At 47.5% G+C, this 21,392-nt stretch overlaps 1 pseudogene; it reads right to left on the bottom strand.

Moving 5' to 3' along the window:
- Positions 1-20,341: 20,341 nt before the first annotated feature.
- On the bottom strand, positions 20,342-20,461 carry LOC134913006 (5S ribosomal RNA; annotated as a pseudogene).
- Positions 20,462-21,392: the final 931 nt, after the last annotated feature.

Below are 21,392 nucleotides of genomic sequence, written 5' to 3'. Positions count from 1 at the left end.
GGATAATAGGGATGTCCTAAAGCAGTTCCTTATGGGAGGGGATGCACTGTAGCGGGCACAAGAACCCGGCGTCCAAAGGAAGCATCCTGGGAAGCGGCAGTATCGAAGGCATAGAACCTTAAGAGCGTGTTCCCGGAGGACCATGTAGCCGCCTTGCACAATTGATCAAGGGTCGCACCACGTTGGGCCGCCCAAGAAGGTCCAACAGTACGAGTAGAATGGGCCGTAATGTGAGCAGGAGCTGACAGACCAGCCTTCACATAAGCATGTGCAATCACCATTCTAATCCATCTGGCCAGGGTCTGCTTGTGAGAAGGCCAGCCAAGTTTGTGAAATCCAAACAAAACAAAGAGAGAATCAGATTTTCGAATAGAAGCAGTTCTCTTCACATAGATACGGAGAGCCCGTACTACATCCAAAGACCGCTCTTTGGGAGACAAATCAGGAGAGACAAAGGCTGGAACCACAATCTCCTGATTAAGGTGAAACAAAGAAACCACCTTAGGTACGTATCCGGGACGAGTCCTAAGAACCGCCCAGTCACGGTGAAAAATCAGATATGGGGAACTACAAGACAAGGCACCCAGATCCGACACTCTTCTAGCAGAAGCAATAGCCAGCAAAAACACCACCTTAAGGGAAAGCCACTTAAGGTCAGCCGAACCAAGAGGTTCAAATGGAGGCTCCTGCAACACCTCCAAAACCACCGACAAATCCCAAGGAGCCACAGGCGGGACATAGGGAGGTTGGATACGCAACACAGCCTGAGTGAAAGTATGAACATAGGGTAAAGTCGCAATTTTTCTCTGAAACCACACCGACAAGGCAGAAATATGAACCTTGAGGGAGGCCAGACGCAGGCCTAAATCTAGGCCCTGCTGCAGAAAAGCCAAAAGTTTGACTGTGCTAAACTTGGAAGCGTCATAATTGTTAGATGCGCACCAAACAAAGTATGAATGCCAGACCCTATGGTAAATCCGAGCAGAAGCCGGTTTCCGGGCCCGCAAAATAGTTTTAATGACCTCTTTAGAAAAACCCTTAGCCCTCAAGACGGAAGCTTCAAGAGCCACGCCGTCAAAGATAGCCGGGCTAGGTCCTGGTAGACACAAGGGCCCTGAACTAGGAGGTCTGGGCGTTGTGGAAGTAGAAGTGGACGCTCTGATGATAGGCCTTGCAGGTCTGAGAACCAGTGCCGTCTGGACCACGCCGGAGCTATGAGAAGCAGATTTCCTTTTTCTTGCTTGAACTTCCGAATTACCCTGGGCAGGAGTGACACCGGAGGGAACACGTACGGCAGCCGAAACCTCCACGGCACCGCCAGTGCATCCACGAATGCTGCTTGAGGATCCTTTGTCCTTGCTCCGAAGACCGGAACCTTGTGATTGTGTCGAGACACCATCAGATCCACATCTGGAAGACCCCACCTTTCCACGAGGAGTTGAAACACTTCTGGATGGAGGCCCCACTCGCCGGCATGCATGTCCTGACGACTGAGAAAGTCTGCTTCCCAAATCAGGACTCCCGGAATGAATATTGCCGGTAGATGGCGTTCTGCCCACTGTAGAATCCGTGAGGCTTCCTTCATTGCCAAACGGCTTTGAGTGCCGCCTTGATGATTTATGTCAGCCACTGTGGTGGCGTTGTCCAACTGTACTTGAACAGGACGGTTCTGAATTAAATGCTGGGCCAGGTTCAATGCATTGAAGACTGCCCGCAACTCCAGAATGTTGATCGAGAGGAGAGATTCCTCCTTGGTCCACAGACCCTGCAAGGAGTGCTGCTCCAGCACCGCGCCCCAACCTCTTAGACTGGCATCTGTCATCAACAGGACCCAGTTGAATATCCAGAAGGGACGGCCCCTGCACAATTGTTGGTTCTGGAGCCACCAGAGCAGCGACAGACGGACCTCCGGAGTCAATGAGATCATTTGAGACCTGATCCGGTGAGGCAGGCCGTCCCACTTGGCTAGAATCAGCTTCTGGAGGGGGCGAGAATGGAATTGAGCATACTCCACCATGTCGAATGCTGACACCATGAGGCCCAGCACCTGCATCGCCGAATGTATCGACACTTGCGGACGAGAAAGGAAGCAACGAATCCTGTCCTGAAGCTTCAGGACTTTCTCCTGAGACAAGAACAACCTCTGGTCGTGAGTGTCCAACAGCGCTCCCAGGTGCACCATGCTCTAAGCAGGGACCAGGGAGGATTTCTTCCAGTTGACGAGCCACCCGTGGGCTTGTAGAAACCGGACCGTCATATCCAGATGGCACAGGAGAAGATCTGCGGAATTTGCCAGGATTAACAAGTCGTCCAGATACGGCAGTATCCTGACCCCTTGACGGCGGAGTACCACCGTCATCACCACCATAACTTTGGTGAAGACTCGCGGAGCCATTGTTAAACCAAAAGGTAACGCCTAAAACTGGTAATGGATGTTGCCAATAGCAAACCTCAGGTATTGTTGATGTGACACTGCTATAGGAATATGCAGGTAAGCATCCTGTATGTCCAAGGAGACCATGTAGTCTCCAGGTTCCAAGGCCAGAACTATAGAGCGAAGGGTTTCCATACGGAACTTGGAAATCTTCACAAACCTATTCAATGCCTTGAGGTTGAGAATGGGCTGGGAGGACCCATTCGGTTTCGGGACTAGAAACAGCGGAGAATAGTACCCCCGGCCCCTCTGAGCAAGAGGCACCTGTACTACGACTCCTGTATCCAGGAGGGTCTGTACCACCGAGTGTAGAGTTTTTGCCTTTGTCCGGTCCACAGGGACGTCTGTCTGGCAAAATCGATGAGGGGGTCGGTTTTTGAAGGCAATGGCGTAACCTCGAGTGACGACTTCCCGTACCCAGGCATCTGAAGTGATCTTCAACCATTCCTGGGTATACCCTAAAAGCCGGCCCCCCACCCTGGGATCCCCCAGGGAGAGGCCCGCCCCATCATGCGGCAGGCTTATCGGTCTTGGCAGCTGGCTGACGGGCAGCCCAGGCTCTTTTGGGCTTCGGCTTACCAGGTTTGGAAGTGCGGGCCTGCTTATGGTACGCCTGACCTTTTGCTATACCTGAAGGACTAAAGGGGCGAAAGGACGTACCTTTAGCCTTCGACACAGAAGGAGCGGTATTAGGTAGACAGGCATTTTTGGCAGTAGCCAAGTCAGCCACTTTCTTATTTAAGTCCTCCCCAAACAGAATATCTCCCTTGAAAGGGAGTACCTCCAGGGTTTTTCTAGAGTCCAGATCCACAGACCAGGATCTCAGCCACAATATCCGGCGAGCCAGGACTGACGTAGTAGAGGCCTTGGCTTCCAGGATACCGGCATCAGAAGCCGCCTCTTTAATATATCGAGAAGCTGTGACAATATATGACAAGCATTGTCTAGCATGGTCAGAGGAGATTTCAGCTTCTAACTCCAAGGACCATGCTTCAATAGCCTCAGCAGCCCATGTAGCTGCAATAGTGGGCCTTTGTGCAGCACCCGTGAGGGTGTAAATCGCTTTTAGACAACCCTCCACACGTTTATCCGTAGGCTCTTTCAGAGACGTGACGGTAGTGACAGGTAGAGTTGAAGAAACCACCATCCTAGCCACATGTGAGTCCACTGGAGGTGTTTTCCAATTCTTAGACAGCTCTGGCACGAGGGGATAGTGAGCCAGCATCTTCTTTTGAGGCACAAACTTCGTACCCGGGTTTTCCCAGGGTTCCTGACGTATATCCACTAGGTGATCAGAGTGAGGTAAAACTTGTTTAACCACCTTCTGACGCTTGAACCTATCTGGTTTCTTAGGAGGCACGGATGGCTCGGGATCATCCATAATCTGCAGAATTAACTTAATAGCCTCCAAAAGGCCAGGAACATCCACATGTAAACCACCCTCCCCATCAGCCGTATCTGAGTCAGAACCTGTCGGGTCAGTGTAAGTGCCGTCTTCATCAGACGAGGTGTCAGTGACAGCAGTGGATTGTGAGGAGACGAGCGCTCGCTTAGAGGACTTCTTGGACTTAGGCGAGCGTTGGTCAGACTTTTTAGTAGTCAAGGACTGGTTCAACTTCTTTAATTGAGCAGATAAATCGTCCGCCCACGGCGGGTTAGCTGCAGGGCCCACATATGGTTGTACCGGCATTGGGGGTCCCATAGGGGGTGTTAGTTTATGAACTAGCGTATGCAGAAGCGTGGACAAAGCGGCCCACGGTGCGTCAGTATGTGCCTCCGTTGCCACAGTCCCACTGGGGGGCAAGGAGCCCCCAGAACCAGAGCCCACAGCTGCTATATTCTCCCCATATGTGCCTGTGGCTTCAGCAACACCAGCAGTGTGTTCCGCCCCAGAACCGTTACCCTCAGAAGCAGACATGATATAACTTGCAGTATGAGGCAACACATTACAATTATCAGCAGCACAATATCCCAAACCCAAACCCCTGCGCAGTGTAGTCAGCACTAGCAGAGAAAAAGGAGAGATATGGTGACCAAATCACAGAGAAAAATACGTAATACAGTATATCTTTGTGAAAATCCTATATTAGATAACACCTGACGCACCAAGCCCCCTCAGGTTATAGAATATAGGTATAGCAAGTTGAGTGAAAGACACGAGATGGACAACACTCAGCTATCAAATGCACACACAGAAGGTCACAGTTTGTACAATGCAGAGGTTGTTACAGACAATAAGAATGCACTGGACTAGCTTACACAGCTATATAACAGTAGATATAACAGTACACAGTAAGAACTGGATGTATATCACAGGGTAATTGTGCTATAAAACCCTGACTAAATGCACTCTCTCTTAACTATCACTGTCTAAAAAGGCAGGTAGAATACTTAAGTGTCATGTAAAGGCACAGCGCTGACAACCAGGCGGCTTTACATAGGAGGATTTGCCCAAGCAGTCCCAGGAACAGTGAGCTGAGGGATAATGGCGCCGCGGACACTGACTGGGAGTGAGGAAAAGACAGATATGCAGCTCCAGGGCGGGAACATTTGCGGGAAATGGCGCCCTGGGGCTGGGGGAGGGGCTTCAGGTCTAAGCCTTATCCCCCTTGCTGGCAAAGCCACCAGGTACTGTGGGCGATATAAGAAGTGGTTTAGAGAGAAAACCCGGCCTGCGCCCATGCCCTGGTGATCTAGTGTGTCGACTGTCGAAGTCAAAAATATTACATAAAAAGAACATACAAACTACACACATTATGAGTCGCTATACTTGCAAATACGCGCAGCGAGCACAGCAATATATGGTAACACACGCATTTACACGGACATGCCACAGAGATGGATTCGACACTTATTTCATGCAGTACATAATTATAATATCAAGCGCCAGACATCATGATGATTTAAAATAAGATTTTACTCACCGGTAAATCTATTTCTCGTAGTCCGTAGTGGATGCTGGGAACTCCGTAAGGACCATGGGGAATAGCGGCTCCGCAGGAGACTGGGCACAACTAAAGAAAGCTTTAGGTCACCTGGTGTGCACTGGCTCCTCCCACTATGACCCTCCTCCAAGCCTCAGTTAGGACACTGTGCCCGGACGAGCTGACATAATAAGGTATTTAGTTAGGCAATAACTATATACAAGTATTGCAGACAATCCGCACTTGGGATGGGCGCCCAGCATCCACTACGGACTACGAGAAATAGATTTACCGGTGAGTAAAATCTTATTTTCTCTGACGTCCTAGTGGATGCTGGGAACTCCGTAAGGACCATGGGGATTATACCAAAGCTCCCAAACGGGCGGGAGAGTGCGGATGACTCTGCAGCACCGAATGAGAGAACTCCAGGTCCTCCTCAGCCAGGGTATCAATTTTGTAGAATTTAGCAAACGTGTTTGCCCCTGACCAAGTTGCAGCTCGGCAAAGTTGTAAAGCCGAGACCCCTCGGGCAGCTGCCCAAGATGAGCCCACCTTCCTTGTGGAATGGGCTTTTACAGATTTTGGCTGCGGTAGTCCAGCCGCAGAATGCGCAAGCTGAATTGTGCTACAAATCCAGCGAGCAATAGTCTGCTTAGAAGCAGGAGCACCCAGTTTGCTGGGTGCATACAGGATAAACAGCGAGTCAGTTCTCCTGACTCTAGCCGTCCTGGAAACATAATTTTTCAAGGGCCTGACTACGTCCAGTAACTTGGAATCCTCCAAGTCCCTAGTAGCCGCAGGCACTACAATAGTTGGTTCAAGTGAAAAGCTGATAACACCTTAGGGAGAAACTGGGAACGAGTCCTCAATTCTGCCCTATCCATATGGAAAATCAGATAAGGACTTTTATATGACAAAGCCGCCAATTCTGATACACGCCTGGCCGAAGCCAAGGCCAATAACATGACCACTTTCCGCGTGAGATATTTTAGATCCACGGTTTTTAGTGGCTCACACCAATGTGATTTTAAGAAACTCAACACCACGTTGAGAACCCAAGGTGCCACTGGAGGCACAACCGGGGGCTGAATATGCAGCACTCCTTTTACAATGTCTGAACTTCAGGTACTGAAGCTAGTTCTTTTTGGAAGAAAATCGACAGAGCCGAGATCTGTACCTTAATGGAGCCTAATTTTAGGCCCATAGACACTCCTGCTTGTAGGAAATGCAGAAATCGACCTAGTTGAAATTCCTCTGTTGGGGCCTTTTTGGCCTCACACCAAGCAACATATGTTCGCCATATGCGGTGATAATGTTTTGCAGTTACATCTTTCCTGGCTTGAATCAGCGTAGGAATGACTTCCTCCGGAATGCCCTTTTCCTTTAGGATCCGGCGTTCAACCGCCATGCCGTCAAAACGTAGCCGCGGTAAGTCTTGGAACAGACAGGGCCCCTGCTGCCGCAGGTCCTGTCTGAGCGGCAGAGGCCATGGGTCCTCTGATATAATTTCTTGAAGTTCTGGGTACCAAGCTCTTCTTGGCCAATCCGGAACCACAAGTATCGTTCTTACTCCTCGCCTTCCTATTATTCTCAGTACCTTTTGTATGAGAGGCAGAGGGAGGAACACATAAACCGACTGGTACACCCACGGTGTTACCAGAGCGTCCACAGCTATCGCCTGAGGGTCCTCTGACCAGGCGCAATATCTTTTATAGCTTTTTGTTGAGGCGGGACGCCATCATGTCCACCTGTGGCCTTTCCCAATGGTGTACAATCCTTTGGAAGACTTCTGGATGAAATCCCCACTCTCCCGGGTGGAGGTCGTGTCCGCTGAGAAGATCTGCTTCCCAGTCGTCCACTCCGGGAATGAACACTGCTGACAGTGTTAACACATGATTTTCCGCCCATCGGAGAATCCTTGTGGCTTCTGCCATCGCCATCCTGCTTCTTGTGCCGCCCCGTTGGTTTACATGGGCGACTGCCGTGATGTTGTCTGATTGGATCAGTACCGGCTGGTTTTGAAGCAGAGGCCTTGCCTGACTCAGGGCATTGTAAATGGCCCTCAGTTCCAGAATATTTATGTGTAGGGAAGTCACTTGACTTGATCAAAGTCCCTGGAAGTTTTTTCCCTGTGTGACTGCCCCCCAGCCTCAAAGGCTGGCATCCATGGTCACTAGGACCTAGTCCTGTATGCCGAACCTGCGGCCCTCTTGCATGGAACCTGCCGAATGGGATTGCTTCGTAGGAAGCTACCATTTTTTCCCAGGACTCGCGTGCAATGATGCACCGATACCTGTTTTTGCTTCAGGAGGTCTCTGACTAGAGATGACAGTTCCTTGGCTTTCTCCTCCGGGAGAAACACTTATTTCTGTTCTGTGTCCAGAACCATCCCCAGGAACAGTAGACGTGTCGTAGGAACCAGCTGTGACTTTGGACTGTTTAGAATCCAACCGTGCTGTTGTAGCACTTTCCAAAATAGTGCTACCCCGACTAGCAACTGCTCCTTGGACCTTGCCCTTATAAGGATATTGTCCAAGTACGGGATAATTAAAACTCCCTTTTTTTGAAGGAGTATCATCATTTTGGCCATTACCTTGGTAAACACCCTCGGTGCCATGTACAGTCCAAACGGCAGTGTCTGGACTTGGTAATGGTAATCCTGTACCACAAATCTGAGGTACTCCTGGCGAGGATGGTAAATGGGGACATGCAGGTAAGCATCCTTGATGTCAAGGGATCCCATGTAATCCCCCTCGTCCAGGCTTGCAATAACCGCCCTGAGCGATTCCATCTTGAACTTGAATTTTTTTATGTATGTGTTCAAGGATTTTAAATATAAAAAGGGTCACACCGAACCATGCGGTTTCGGTACCCCAAACCGTGTGGAATAGTAACCCCGTCCTTGTTGAAGTAGGGGCACCTTGAGTATTACCTGCTGGGAATACAGCTTATTAATTGCCTCTAGCGCAGCCTCCCTGCCTGAGGGAGTTGTCGGCAAGGCATATTTGAGGAAACGGCGGGGGGGAGACATCTCGAATTCCAGCTTGTACCCCTGAAATACCACTTGAATGAAACAGGGATCCACCTGTGAGCGAGCCCACTGATCGCTGAAATTTTTGAGACGGCCCCCCACCGTACCTGGCTACACCTGTGGAGCCCCCGCGTCATGCTGTGGACTCAGAGGAAGCGAGAGAAGAATTTTGATTCTGGGAACAGGCTGACTGGTGCAGCTTTTTCCCTCTCCCCATGTCTCTGTACAGAAAGGAAGCGCCTTTGACCCGCTTGCTTTTCTGAAGCCGAAAGGACTGTACCTGATAATACAGTGCTTTCTTAGTCTGTGAGGAAACCTGAGGTAATGGATACGAGGTCCCAGAGACCATCCCCAAATAATTCCTCACCCTTTCTTTCTAAGGGCTCAGGAGAGCCCCTAGTGTGCATCCAACCTCGGCCGGGCACAAAATCTAACTGAGGCTTGGAGGAGGGTCATAGTGGGAGGAGCCAGTGCACACCAGATGACCTAAAGCTTTCTTTAGTTGTGCCCAGTCTCCTGCGGAGCCGCTATTCCCCATGGTCCTTACGGAGTTCCCAGCATCCACTAGGACGTCAGAGAAAATTATATAATTAAGTAATGTCATGTATGTGTATTATTTGAACGAAACCAGATACACCTGTCATATTTGGTATTAAAGCAAGCAAATTAATGTGTAGATTCATTTGATACTTGTTATTAAGTTGTAGGACATTGCAACAAATAATTATGGTTAAATGTATAAAAGCTAAAATCACTTTTATTAGAACAATAGATATTCCAAACAGGTAGTGGACAGGAAGCTCAGGCCAGCCCCTTTGGACGTCCCCAAGGCTGAACCTGTTTAGCATATACAAAGAGACTAGTGACTTACCATGAATGAGAGTCCCCTCCCCCAAAAAACTAGATAACACATTGCTGATCACACAGGAGTTCAGTTGCTGTTTGGTCTCAGACGATGATGGAGTGCCAGCATGATTTTACAGAGAGAGAGAGAGTGTTATGGAGAGACTTTTATACGAGAAAGATATGGTGATGTATTTGCTGTAGCTGGCCTGTAACTGTATGTTTTAACTGCTTACTGTGTGAGTTGTAACCATGTAATTATGTGTATATGGGACATTGTAATATATTGAATACATATCCTTTTAATAACAAATATATACATCAATGAGCTTTGGAACTCATATAATGTGTGGGTGTATTGTTTTCTCTTATGGGATGCAGTGTTTTGCGATGTACAGCGCACTTATATCATATATGGTAATAAGATGCGCCTGGAGCCTGCAGTATATATTAGAGTGGGCATTTTAAATATTTATAAGGAAAAAATTTGGCATTACAAGATACCTGTATTTTTGTTTTGTTTTTTTGTCACCATGCTTTGAATACAAAAACAAGTTTCTACACAAGTCCTTGGAGTGCCGCCTGTTTCCTTCGCCGCATAATACCTGAGCCACAGGTTGGGAAGGATAATTTGTCTATATATATATATATATATATATATATATATATATAAAGACCCTAATCCCCATTAATAATAATGGGGACTACACATTTTCCCCACTATTTTATTATTATGGCCCAGATTGTCATTCTTTACATTTGATCACACATAGTGGGTGTGTGTAAATGATTTTATGTGAATCTTCCATTTGAAGATTTTTTTTATAAAAACTGTTCGAAAATAGGATTTTAATTACCTGCCGGTAAATCCTTTTCTCGTAGTCCGTAGAGGATGCTGGGGTCCATTTTAGTACCATGGGATATAGACGGTTCCGCAGTCACTTTAAGACTTTTCAACAGTGTGAACTGGCTCCTCCCTCTATGCCCCTCCTCCAGACCTCAGTATAGGAACTGTGCCCGAGGAGACGGACATTCTCGAGAGAGGAATTACTATTAAACTTGTGGCGAGATTCACACCAGCTCACACCATTCATAAACAACATGTCGGCTAACATGGCCTTAAACATAAGTCATGCCAACCAGCATGCATAACGCAACAGCTGTTAACAACTGAACACATGAAAAAATGTGCAGAATGAGAAACGTAATCAGCAGGACAAATGAGCAATGAGCGGGCGCCCAGCATCCTCTACGGACTACGAGAAAAGGATTTTACCGGCAGGTAATTAAAATCCTATTTTCTCTTACGTCCTAGAGGATGCTTTAGTACCATGGGGATATACCAAAGCTCCCAGTATGGGCGGGAAAGTGCTAATGTTCCTGCAGAACTGACTGACCAAATTGAAGGTCGTCAGCAGCCAAGGTGTCAAACTTATAAAACTTATGAAATGTGTTTGCACCCAACCAAGTAGCAGCTCGGCAGATTTGCAAAGCCGAGACCCCCCGGGCAGCCGCCCAGGACGAACCCACTTTCCTTGTAGAGTGGGCTTTTACCGAAGTCGGTAACGGCAATCCTGCTGTGGAATGAGCGTGCTGAATGGTACCCCTGATCCAGCGCACAATAGTCAGCTTAGAAGCAGGACCCCCAATCTTGTTGGGGTCATAGAGGACAAACAGAGATTCTGTTTTCCTTATCCGAGCCGTTCTTGCAACATAAGTCCTCAGCGCTCTGACGACATCCAAGGACTTTGAGATGGCTGAGTTGTCAGAAACTACTGGCACCACCACTGGTTGGTTGATATGAAAAGAATACACAACCTTTGTGTAAAGTGCTGACGTGTTCTCAGTTCAGCCCTATCTTCATGAAATATCAAATAAGGACTCTGTGACAGAGCTCCTAACTCAGACACTGCCTGAAGCCAAGGCCAACAGCATGACCACTTTTCTTTTTTCTTTTAACTCCACCTCTTGCAGAGGCTCAAAACAGTCCGATTTAAGGAACTGCAACACCACATTAAGATCCCATGGCGCCGCAGGAGGCACAAAGGGAGGTTGGATGCGCAGAACCCCTTTCACGAACGTCTGGACCTCAGGAAGAGAAGCCAATTGTTTCTGAAAGAAAACTAACAAGGCCGAAATCTGAACCTTGATAGATCCTAATCTCAATCCAGCATCCACACCTGCCTGTAGAAATAGGAGAAGTCGTCCTAATTGAAACTCCACCGCAGGAGACTTCTTGGATACACAGCAAGATACATATTTTCTCCAAATACGATGGTCATGTTTGGACGTTACCCCTTTCCTGGCCAGAATAAGTGTGGGAATGACTTCATTGGGAATACCCTTACGGGCTAGGATCTGGCACTCAACAGCCATGCCGTCAGACGCAACCGCGTTAAGTCCTGATAAACTAACGGCCTCTGCTGAAACAGGCCCTCGTGAAGAGGAAGAGGCTGAGGACCTTCCATTAATAACTCTTGAAGATCTGGATACCAAGCCCTCCTTGGTCAGTCCGGAGCAATAAGTATTGCTCGAACTCCTGTTCTTTTGATGATCTTGAGAACTTTTAGAATAAGTGGAAGTGGAGGGAACAGATACACCGACCAAAACACCCACTGGGTCACCAGTGCATCTATCTCTATTGCTTGTGGGTCTCTTGACCTGGAACAATATTTCTGAAGCTTCTTGTTGAGGCATGATGCCATCATATCCACTTGAGGAACACCCCAACAACTTGCCACCTCCGCAAAGACTTCTGGGTGGAGGCCCCATTCTCCTGGATGGAGATCGTGTCTGCTGAGGAAGTCTGCTTCCCAGTTGTCCACTCCCGGAATGAAAATTGCCGGCAGAGCTTTTGCATGTCTTTCTGCTCAGAGGAGTATCTTTGTCACCTCTGCCATTGTTGCTCTGCTTTTTGTTCCGCCTCGACAGTTTATGTAAGCTACTGCCGTCACATTGTCTGACTGGATCTGTATGGGACGACCTTGAAGAAGGTGTGCCGTTTGATGAAGACTGTTGTACACAGCTCTCAACTCCAGAATGTTTATGTGAAGGTGAGTTTCTTAACTTGACCATCTTCCTTGGAAGCTTTCGCCTTGCGTGACTGCTCCCCATCCTCTGAGACTCGCATCTGTGGTCACCAGGATTCAGGCCTGAATCCTGAACCTGCGTTCCTCCAGGAGGTGAGAAATTTGTAGCCATCACAGTAGCGAAATTCTGGCTTTCGCTGAAAAGGTTATCCTTTGATGCATGTGGAGATGCGACCCGGATCACTTGTCCAGTAGGTCCCACTGGAAGACCCTGGCATGGAATCGGCCATATTGTAGTGCCTCGTAAGCCGCTACCATTTTCCCCAACAGGCGAGTGCACTGATGAATTGATACTGTTCTTGGTCTCAAATGTTGTTTTACCATGCTCTGGATCTCCTGAGCCTCTTCCACCAGTAGAAATACTCTCTGCATCTCGGTATCCAGTATCATTACCAAAAATGATAATCTCATTGTCGGTTCCAACTGCGATATTGGAAAGTTGATGATTCAACCGTGCTGTTGAAGCACCTTCGGGGACAGTGCTATGTTCTGGAGTAGCTTGTCCCTGGATCTCGCTTTTATGAGGAGGTCGTCCAAGTATGGAATTATGTTGACTCCTTGTTTGCGAAGGAGAACCATCTTCTCCGCCATTACCTTGGTGAATATTCTCGGAGTCGTGGAGAGCCCGAGCGGTAATGTCTGGAATTGGTAGTGGCAATCCTCAACCGCAAACCTCAGGTATGCTTGATGTGGCGGGTAAATGGGGACATGCAAGTAAGCATCCTTGATGTCCACCGACACCAGAAATTCCTTTTCTTCCAAGCTGGAAATCACCGCTCTCAATGATTCCATCTTGAATTTGAATCTTTTCAATAAAGATTCAGAGATTTTAGGTTTAAAATCGTTCTGACTGAGCCATCCGGCTTCGGCACCACAAACAGGCTTGAATAAAAACCTTGGTTTCTTTGTTCGGCAGGAACCAAGGCAATTATTTTGTCTTGACATAATTTGTGTATTGCGTTCAGGACATTTGTGCCGCCCTGAGCAGAAACTGGCAAGGCTGATTTGAAAAATCGGCATGGGTGAAGGTCTTGAAATTCCAACCTGTAACCTTGGGATACTATCTGTAATATCCAAGGATCCAGGTCTGAGTGAAGCCAGACCTGGCTGAAATATAATAGACGTGCTCCCACCCAATCGCACTCCCGCAGAGGAGCCCCAGCGTCATGCTGTGACTTTTGCAGAAGTAGTTGCTGACTTCTGCTCCTGGGAGCTGGACGGTGTTGTAGATTTTCTACCTTTTCCTCTCCCTTTTCCTGTGACAAAAGGGGTACTCTTAGCCTTTTTGTACTTGTTGGGCTGAAAGGACTGCATAGTATGAGAATGATACAGTTTTTTTTTTTAGCCGGTGTAGCTGCCGACGGCAGAAATGCTGACTTGCCAGATGCAGTAGTTGATATCATGGCATCTAGTTTCCAAAGAGGGCCTCATCATTGTAGGGGAGCGCCCAATATTTCTTTTGGATTCAGCGTCAGCATTCCATTGGCGGATCCAGAGCGCCCTGCGGTTGAAATCGCCATAGTAGAGGCCCTTGAGCCCAGTAAGCCTATGTCCTTCATAGCCTCAACCAAGTAACCTGCAGAATCTTTGATATGACCTAGAATTTGCAGCATATCATCTTTATCGACCGTGTCAATATTAACAATTAAATTGTCTGCCCACTTTTACACTGCGTTACCTACCCACGCAGAAGCAATCGCGGGCCTGAGTAACGTACCCGTAGCAACATAGATGGACTTTAAAGTCGTCTCTAATTTGCGGTCAGCAGGTTCTTTTAATGAAGCCGACCCTGGGGCAGGTAAAATTATTTTCTTTGACAACCTAGAGACTGAGGTGTCTATCATTGGGGGTGACTCCCACTTACGCCTATGGTCTTCAGGGAAAGGGTACGCTATCCTTAGACGGAGGAAAAGTCACCACCTGTTTTTTTATTTAATTTAAAATAATCTTTTTCCTCAGATGGAGGTGTTGTGTCAGGAAATTCCAACACCTCTTTTATAGTGACTATCATACATTGAATGCTCTTAGCCAGTTTGGGATCTACCCCCCTCAAATCTCCAGTGTCGAATTCAGTGTCGGAATCTGTGTCAGTGTCCCTTTGCATAATTTGGGTCAGAGACCTTTTCTGGGAACAGCAGGGCTGCCGAGTGGGTGATGTGGAGGAATCAGCAAACAGAGCATCCTCCACAGACTGTCTTGCTTTGTCTGTTGTTCAGACTCAGAGAATTTACATATTACTCTGCAGCTTTCACACCCACACAGGCTCAGAACACTCTTGTGCCTCCAGAGGGGATTGCCAGTCCACACCACGCGCCCTATATGTATTACATACAATGAATATACATATATACCAAAACAGCGCTTTTTATCCAATGTGAAGCCCGCAGACATCAATAAATGATGTGCTCCCCTCCCCTTCTATGATACCCTGGTACTTCTATCAGCGGTGTGTGAGGAGAAGCAGCCTGTAGGATCAGCGTTTTGGTGTCTCTGTGAGGAGAAAATGGCGCCAAATGAGTGTTACAAGCAATTCTGAGGTGAAGCCCCGCCCCCTGTAATGGCACGGTTCAGCCACAGTAATATTTATACTGGCGGGGGTAGTGTACACCAGCGGCTCACATGTATGTACATTTTGCCAGTGAGAGTAAGGATCTATCATGTCCCTCAGAGCACCCCCCGCGTGCCCTGCACCCTGTGCTGAGAGACATGTTGCTGCGCAGCATCCCGCACTGCGCTGGTACCTTTATGCTGCCATGATGACCGGAGGGCCCCTCTCTGCAGGTCTCCGGTTAATACTCACCAGCCTTCTGACTCTGTTAGGGGGTGGCAGCCAGTGCCGTAACTAGGCATTTTAGCGCTGTGTGCAAGAAACGACAGTGGCGCCCCCCCTTCATGTAAGATAGGGGCAGTGCGCGGCGTAGGCGCGCAAAAAATTTATAGGGGCGTGACTTCACGGGGAAGGGGTGTGGCCACAAAATAATAGCAATTCATACTACGGTGCACAGTAGTCTACATTATTCAAATTACGCTGCACAGTAGCGCCACTACACCAGGTAGAGCCCCTTTTATACATTACAGCAGACAGCGTCCCCCTTTTTACACATTACAGCAGACAGTCCCCCTTTTTACACATTGCGGCAGCCAGTCCCCCTTTTTACACATTGCGGCAGCCAGGCCCCCTTTTTACACATTACAGCAGACAGTCCCCCTTTTTACACATTGCGGCAGCCAGTCCCCCTTTTTATACATTGCGGCAGCCAGGCCCCCTCTTTACACATTGCGGCAGCCAGGACCCCTTTTTACACATTGCGGCAGCCAGGACCCCTTTTTACACATTGCGGCAGCCAGTACCCCTTTTTACACATTGCGGCAGCCAGGACCCCTTTTTACACATTGCGGCAGACGGTGTCCCCCTGAGAGAGAGAGAGAGAGAGAGAGAGAGAGAGAGGGATATACTTACCTTCTCCCCGCTGACAGGCTCCTCGTGCTGGCATCTCCCTCTCGGTGCAGGCAGTGAGGTGAGAAGGAGGAGGAGGGAGGGGGAGCAGGGAGCCGCAGCAGCGCTATTTCATTGGTAGTAAGCGCCGCTGCAGCATCCCCCACTCCTTCCGTATTGGCTGCCTGGCGCTGCTGTGGATGCTGGGATAAAGGAACCGCATCCCAGCATCCATAGCAGCGCCGGGCAGCCAATACAGAAGGAGAGGGGGATGCTGCAGCGGCGCTTACTACCAATGAAATAGCGCTGCTGCGGCTCCCTGCTCCCCCTCCCTCCTCCTTGTCCGCTGCCCGGCGCTGGTCTCTTCTCCCTCCAGCGCGGCGCACACAGCAGAGGCGGCATGTAATGAGTCAATTTGACTCATTACATGCCGCTGGCCGTGCGCCCTCAGGGCAACTGCGCTGTGTGCCAAGCCCACTTGGCACACACGTAGTTACGGCCCTGGTGGCAGCAGTGCTGTGGGTGTGAGCAGCAGCCAGGCAAGGGCTGTGTTCAGTACCCTTCAGGAGCTAATGGTGTCCTGTCAGCGGAAGCAGAGCCATTAACTAACTGAGAAGTTGGTTCCTACTCCCCCCCTAAGTCCCACGAAGCAGGGAAACTGTTGCCAGCAGCTTCCCTGTAAAATAAAAAACCTAACAAAGTCTTTTTCAGCAAAACTCAGTAGAGCTTCACTGATGTGCAGCCAGTCTCCCGCAGAGCCGGCTTAAGGGGGGTGCCAAGGGGGTCAGTACCCCGGGGCCCCCATGGCATAAGGGGCCCCCCAGCCGAAGCTGCTCTGCACCGCTCTGGTGCTGCTGTCCCCTCTGCCCTGTATCTGCAGCTGACCCGTGAGGAGTGGGGAGGAAGCCACATGAAACAGCCGCGAGCGGGACATCACACACCCGCTGGCAGCGCGGAATCCTCCCTCCCCAGCAGCCGGTAGTCTTCTCCTCCCTGCTGCAGCGTGGAGCCTTTACCCTGACTTCTCCTGTTGCCGTTGCCTGGCTTTGTGCTGTGCTGGGCTTGAAGGGGGGGGGGGGGGGAGAGAGGAGAGAATAGGGGGGTGGCCCAAATGTTTTTTGTTTTCAATGCCCGCTGTCCGGTCCTACGGCAGGCATTCGGAGCCCCGCCCCCTTGTAGCTGTATACCGCTATTCGGGGGGCAGAGATCTATGTAATGTGTATGTGTGTATATATGTATGTATGTATATATATATATATATATATATATATATATAGAGAGAGAGAGAGAGAGAGAGAGAGATAGATAGATATATATATATATATATATATATATATATATATATATACAAATCGATTGGCCGGCACTCCCTCTCCTTTTTCAGCAGCCGTAGTGCTCTTTACACTGCCTTCACATAAGCCTCCAAAAGTATGGCACTCAGCAGAGTTCTTAATCACATATCACAAACGCCAGCTAGTTCAGCAACGTTTCGGGTTTTATTTACCCTTTTGTCGTATATGTGCAGTTTGACAAAGGGTAAATAAAACCCAAAACATTGCTGAGCTAGCTTGGGTTTGTGATATGTGATTAAGGAGCCCGCTGAGTGACATACTTTTGAAGTATATACATATATATATATATATATATAATATATATACAGTGGTCGAAGTGGAGCGGTATACGGTGGTATGGTATACCGCCACTTCTTCCACTGACCCGGAAATGAGGAAATTAAAGTGCAGCAGGAGGCGAGGGAAGTGGCCATCCTGCTGCACATGTTGCTCCCCGTCCCTGCGCGGCGGCCTGTGGCTGTATAGAGCGCTGTACTAGCTCACCGCCACTCACCGCTGCCTGCCACCCACCGCATGCCGCTCACCGCAGCCAGCCACCAGCCGCTCACCGCCGCCAGCCACCCGCCGCTCACCCGCAACAAATTAGATAATGTTCCCCTGCTGTCACCTCTCTCCCTGTCGTTACCATCCCTGTCCCTACTGTCACTCTCTCCCAACTGTCACTGTCGTCACTCTCTCTCCCTGTCATCACTCTCTCTCTCCCAGCTGTCACTGTCGTCACTCTCTCTCTCTCCCTGCTGTCACTCTCTCTTCCTGTTGTCACTCTCTCTCTCCCTGTCGTCACTCTCTCTCTCCCTGTCATCACTCTCTCTCTCCCTGTCGTCACTCTCTCTCGCTCTCCCTGTTGTCACTCTCTCTCTCCCTGTTGTCACAATTTCAGCTCATTCAGTGTGCTACAATGTGAATTTTGGATCATTAAGTGTGCTATAATGTGAATTTCGGCTCATTCAGTGTGCTACAATGTGAATTTCGGTGAATTTCGGCTCATTCAGTGTGCTACAATGTGAATTTCGGCTCATTCAGTGTGCTACAATGTGAATTTCGGCTCATTCAGTGTGCTATAATGTGAATTTCGGCTCATTCAGTGTGCTACAATGTGAATTTCGGCTCATTCAGTTTGCTACAATGTGAATTTAGGCTCATTCAGTGTGTTACAATGTGAATTTCGGCTCATTCAGTTTGCTACAATGTGAATTTAGGCTCATTCAGTGTGCTACAAGGTGAATTTAGGCTCATTCAGTGTGCTACAATGTGCAATTCGGCTCATTCATTGTGCTACAAGGTGAATTTCGGCTCATTCAGTGTGCTACAAGGTGAATTTCGGCTCATTCAGTTTGCTACAATGTGAATTTAGGCTCATTCAGTGTGCTACAATGTGAAATTCAGCTCATTCATTGTGCTACAAGGTGAATTTCGGATCATTCAGTGTGCTACAAGGTGAATTTCGGCTCATTCAGTGTGCTACAAGGTGAATTTCGGCTCATTCAGTATGCTACAATGTGAATTTCGGCTCGTACCATGTGCTATAATGTGAATTTCAGCTCGTACCGTGTGCTATAAGGTGAAAGGGGCACCAGTACTAGATAGTATAAGGGGTTCTACTACACTGGACATGCCCCCTTTTGTGTGACCGCGCACCTTCAAATTGTGTCCTTGACTTTTGCATACCCCCACTTCAAAATTTCTACTTCAACCACTGTGTATGTGTGTGTGTGTATATATATATATATATATATATATGTAAACAACAAGAAAAAATAGCGCCACTTGTGGTAGGTTGGCCCTCACTGCAAATGTAAAATGTATGTCCAAATTTTACACTCCCTTGGTACAAAGGGTGTCAGCTGGCCCCAAAAATAAAAACAGCAGTGGTAAATTGCTGTAAAAAATGTTGTAAAAAGCCAAGAAATTGGGTGCGAGCGACCAATGGTGTCTATATTAAAGGAACGTAAAAAGGATTGTATATAAAAAAGACGTATTTATTTTTGCACGATAAAAAGGAGGGGGAGGGTAATACACTGTGGTTTATAAAAAATTCATAAAACACAACAATTAATATAAAAATGGAGTACAAAGTAGAAGGAATAAAAAAAGGTACAAGGTGCATATCAATTGGTAGTATATATATAAAAAAATGCTTATCTTAGGTACAGGAGGTAGGTCTGAGAAAGATCATGGAGTGCCCAACGCGTTTCGTCCTTCAGGACTTCATCAAGGGTGGTGTGGTACTGAGACAAAGCTCCTATTTATACCACTATCAATTAAACTATGTATGACATCACTTCCTCCCAGAGTGGTGTTCAGGGAAAACCACATATTTTGTATGTTTTCAAAATTAGACAAATTATATGTAGGTAATGGGTGTCTTAAGAACAGAGCTAGTTACAAACATCAACTTAAAAAACGAGCAGTGTAGTGAGTGTAATCTATTAATTGTTCATATGAGTACTGGCATCCCGGACTTCCGCCCCACTTCCTGTAGTGTGACGGGTTCTTTTGCGCATGCGTCAACTCCCGAGTACACGTTCGGGTGACGGATGTCTCTTTAATGGTCCTTCTGCGCTTGCGTTGACTCCCGCGCAGTGTCTTGTCCCGGAAATTGTCGTACACTTCACCGGATGTCACGTTGCATACAGGAACCCGGAACCGCGATGCATCGTGAACCGCACTCAGGAATCGGAGCTCTCTGTGCGTCACTTCCTGTGGGAACTTAATTCAGCGAATGATCTCCGGAGGCTTGTCTTGAAACGCACGTGGAACGCAAACATTGTTTCTGATATCATTAATAATGGGTCCCAATGGCGGATTATTACTTCTTTGGATATACAGTCTGTGGCTTCTTCATTTAGACTGTATATGAGTATGGAGCTTGTCCAGAAAACATATGGAGGAAATAAAAAATATATGAATTACCAGAGTTTTATGATGGACTTCATTCGAACCAATTATATATTCATTTTAGTGTTATATAAAAAAGGAAATAAATATTGAATATTAGGTAATAAATTATTAAAGTGCCTGTGCTGATTCTCTTTTATTACTTATGTTTTATTTTATTTATTTAGTGCAAGAGTGTAAAAATAACATTAATGTGTCTTATGAGTAGTGCATAGGATAATATCCATACATAATAAAGGAAGGTGAAAACAAAAAGTGTTTAGGGTTTATATGAGTGAATATTTAGAATGACAGCTGTTTTACTGGTTTAGGAACTTTTTACGTGCATACATTGTCTCTACAGCACCTAGTCTTCTCCGGAGGTCGCCCTCCCCGATACTGGCCAGGCCCATAAAAATGCTTAGCTTCCACGATCGGACGAGAGTGGGCGTTCCATTTTGGTATGGCTGTAGTCTACTTAGCACCAGTTCACCAGAAATTTTTTACAACTGTAAGATGGTCTAGAAATAAGAAGAGAGCGCCATTCCCAAACACCACAGTGTTTATTATAAGGGAGAAAGAAAGAAGGGGGGGTGGGGGGGGAAGGGGGGTAGTATCAAAAAGGTACTTAAAGAAAAGGAGAAATTTCGTAGCTTTCGTTAAATCCAGCCGGATGCATCGTCCTCAATTGAAATATCCAAAACATCTCCCTTCTGGATAGCAGGTTTGCCAGATCGCCACTTCTTTCGCCAAGTGTGACATGTTCTATGGCTTTGTATGTTAAGGCCTCAGGATTGGAATTGTGGTGTAGCAGGAAATGTTTAGAAACTGCATGTGCTTCCACCTTATTTTTGATGTTTCGAACGTGCTCTTGAATCCTTAGTTTTAACTGTCTTTTTGTCTTCCCAATATATTTTTTACCACAGTCACATTCCAAAAGGTAAATCACAGATGTTGAGTTGCAGTTCATGTATTCTTTTATCTTGAATTCTTTCATATCACCTGTTGCAGAGAAAGTCTTTCGATTTGGGTGTACATATTTGCAGGTATTGCAGTGTCCACACTTATAGCTACCTACACACCTGATAAGAGGTTCTTTCTTGTTGTTTATGGGTCTCAGCATGCTCGGTGCCACTAAGTCCTTAAGATTTTTTGACTTCTTAAAAATGATTTCAGGTTGTGGTGGTAATATGTCTTTTAAAACAGGGTCCATTAAAAGAATGTTCCAGTGAGTTTTCATTGATTGTCGGATGATTTTCTCATGTCTGCTGTAAGTCGTGATAAAGGCAGTAGAGTCTTTTTTCTTTTCCCTTTTCTTGTATGTTAGGAGGTCATTTCTCACCAAAGTTCTTGTTTTATTGACCGCCTTGTCAAGAATGTTCGTGGGATATTTCTTATCCAGGAAT

The sequence above is a fragment of the Pseudophryne corroboree genome, chromosome 4 (genome assembly GCF_028390025.1).
Source record: "Pseudophryne corroboree isolate aPseCor3 chromosome 4, aPseCor3.hap2, whole genome shotgun sequence".
Taxonomy (NCBI): domain Eukaryota; kingdom Metazoa; phylum Chordata; class Amphibia; order Anura; family Myobatrachidae; genus Pseudophryne; species Pseudophryne corroboree.
Note: the sequence above shows the minus strand (reverse complement) of the source record. Positions and strands in the feature narration are given on the sequence as shown.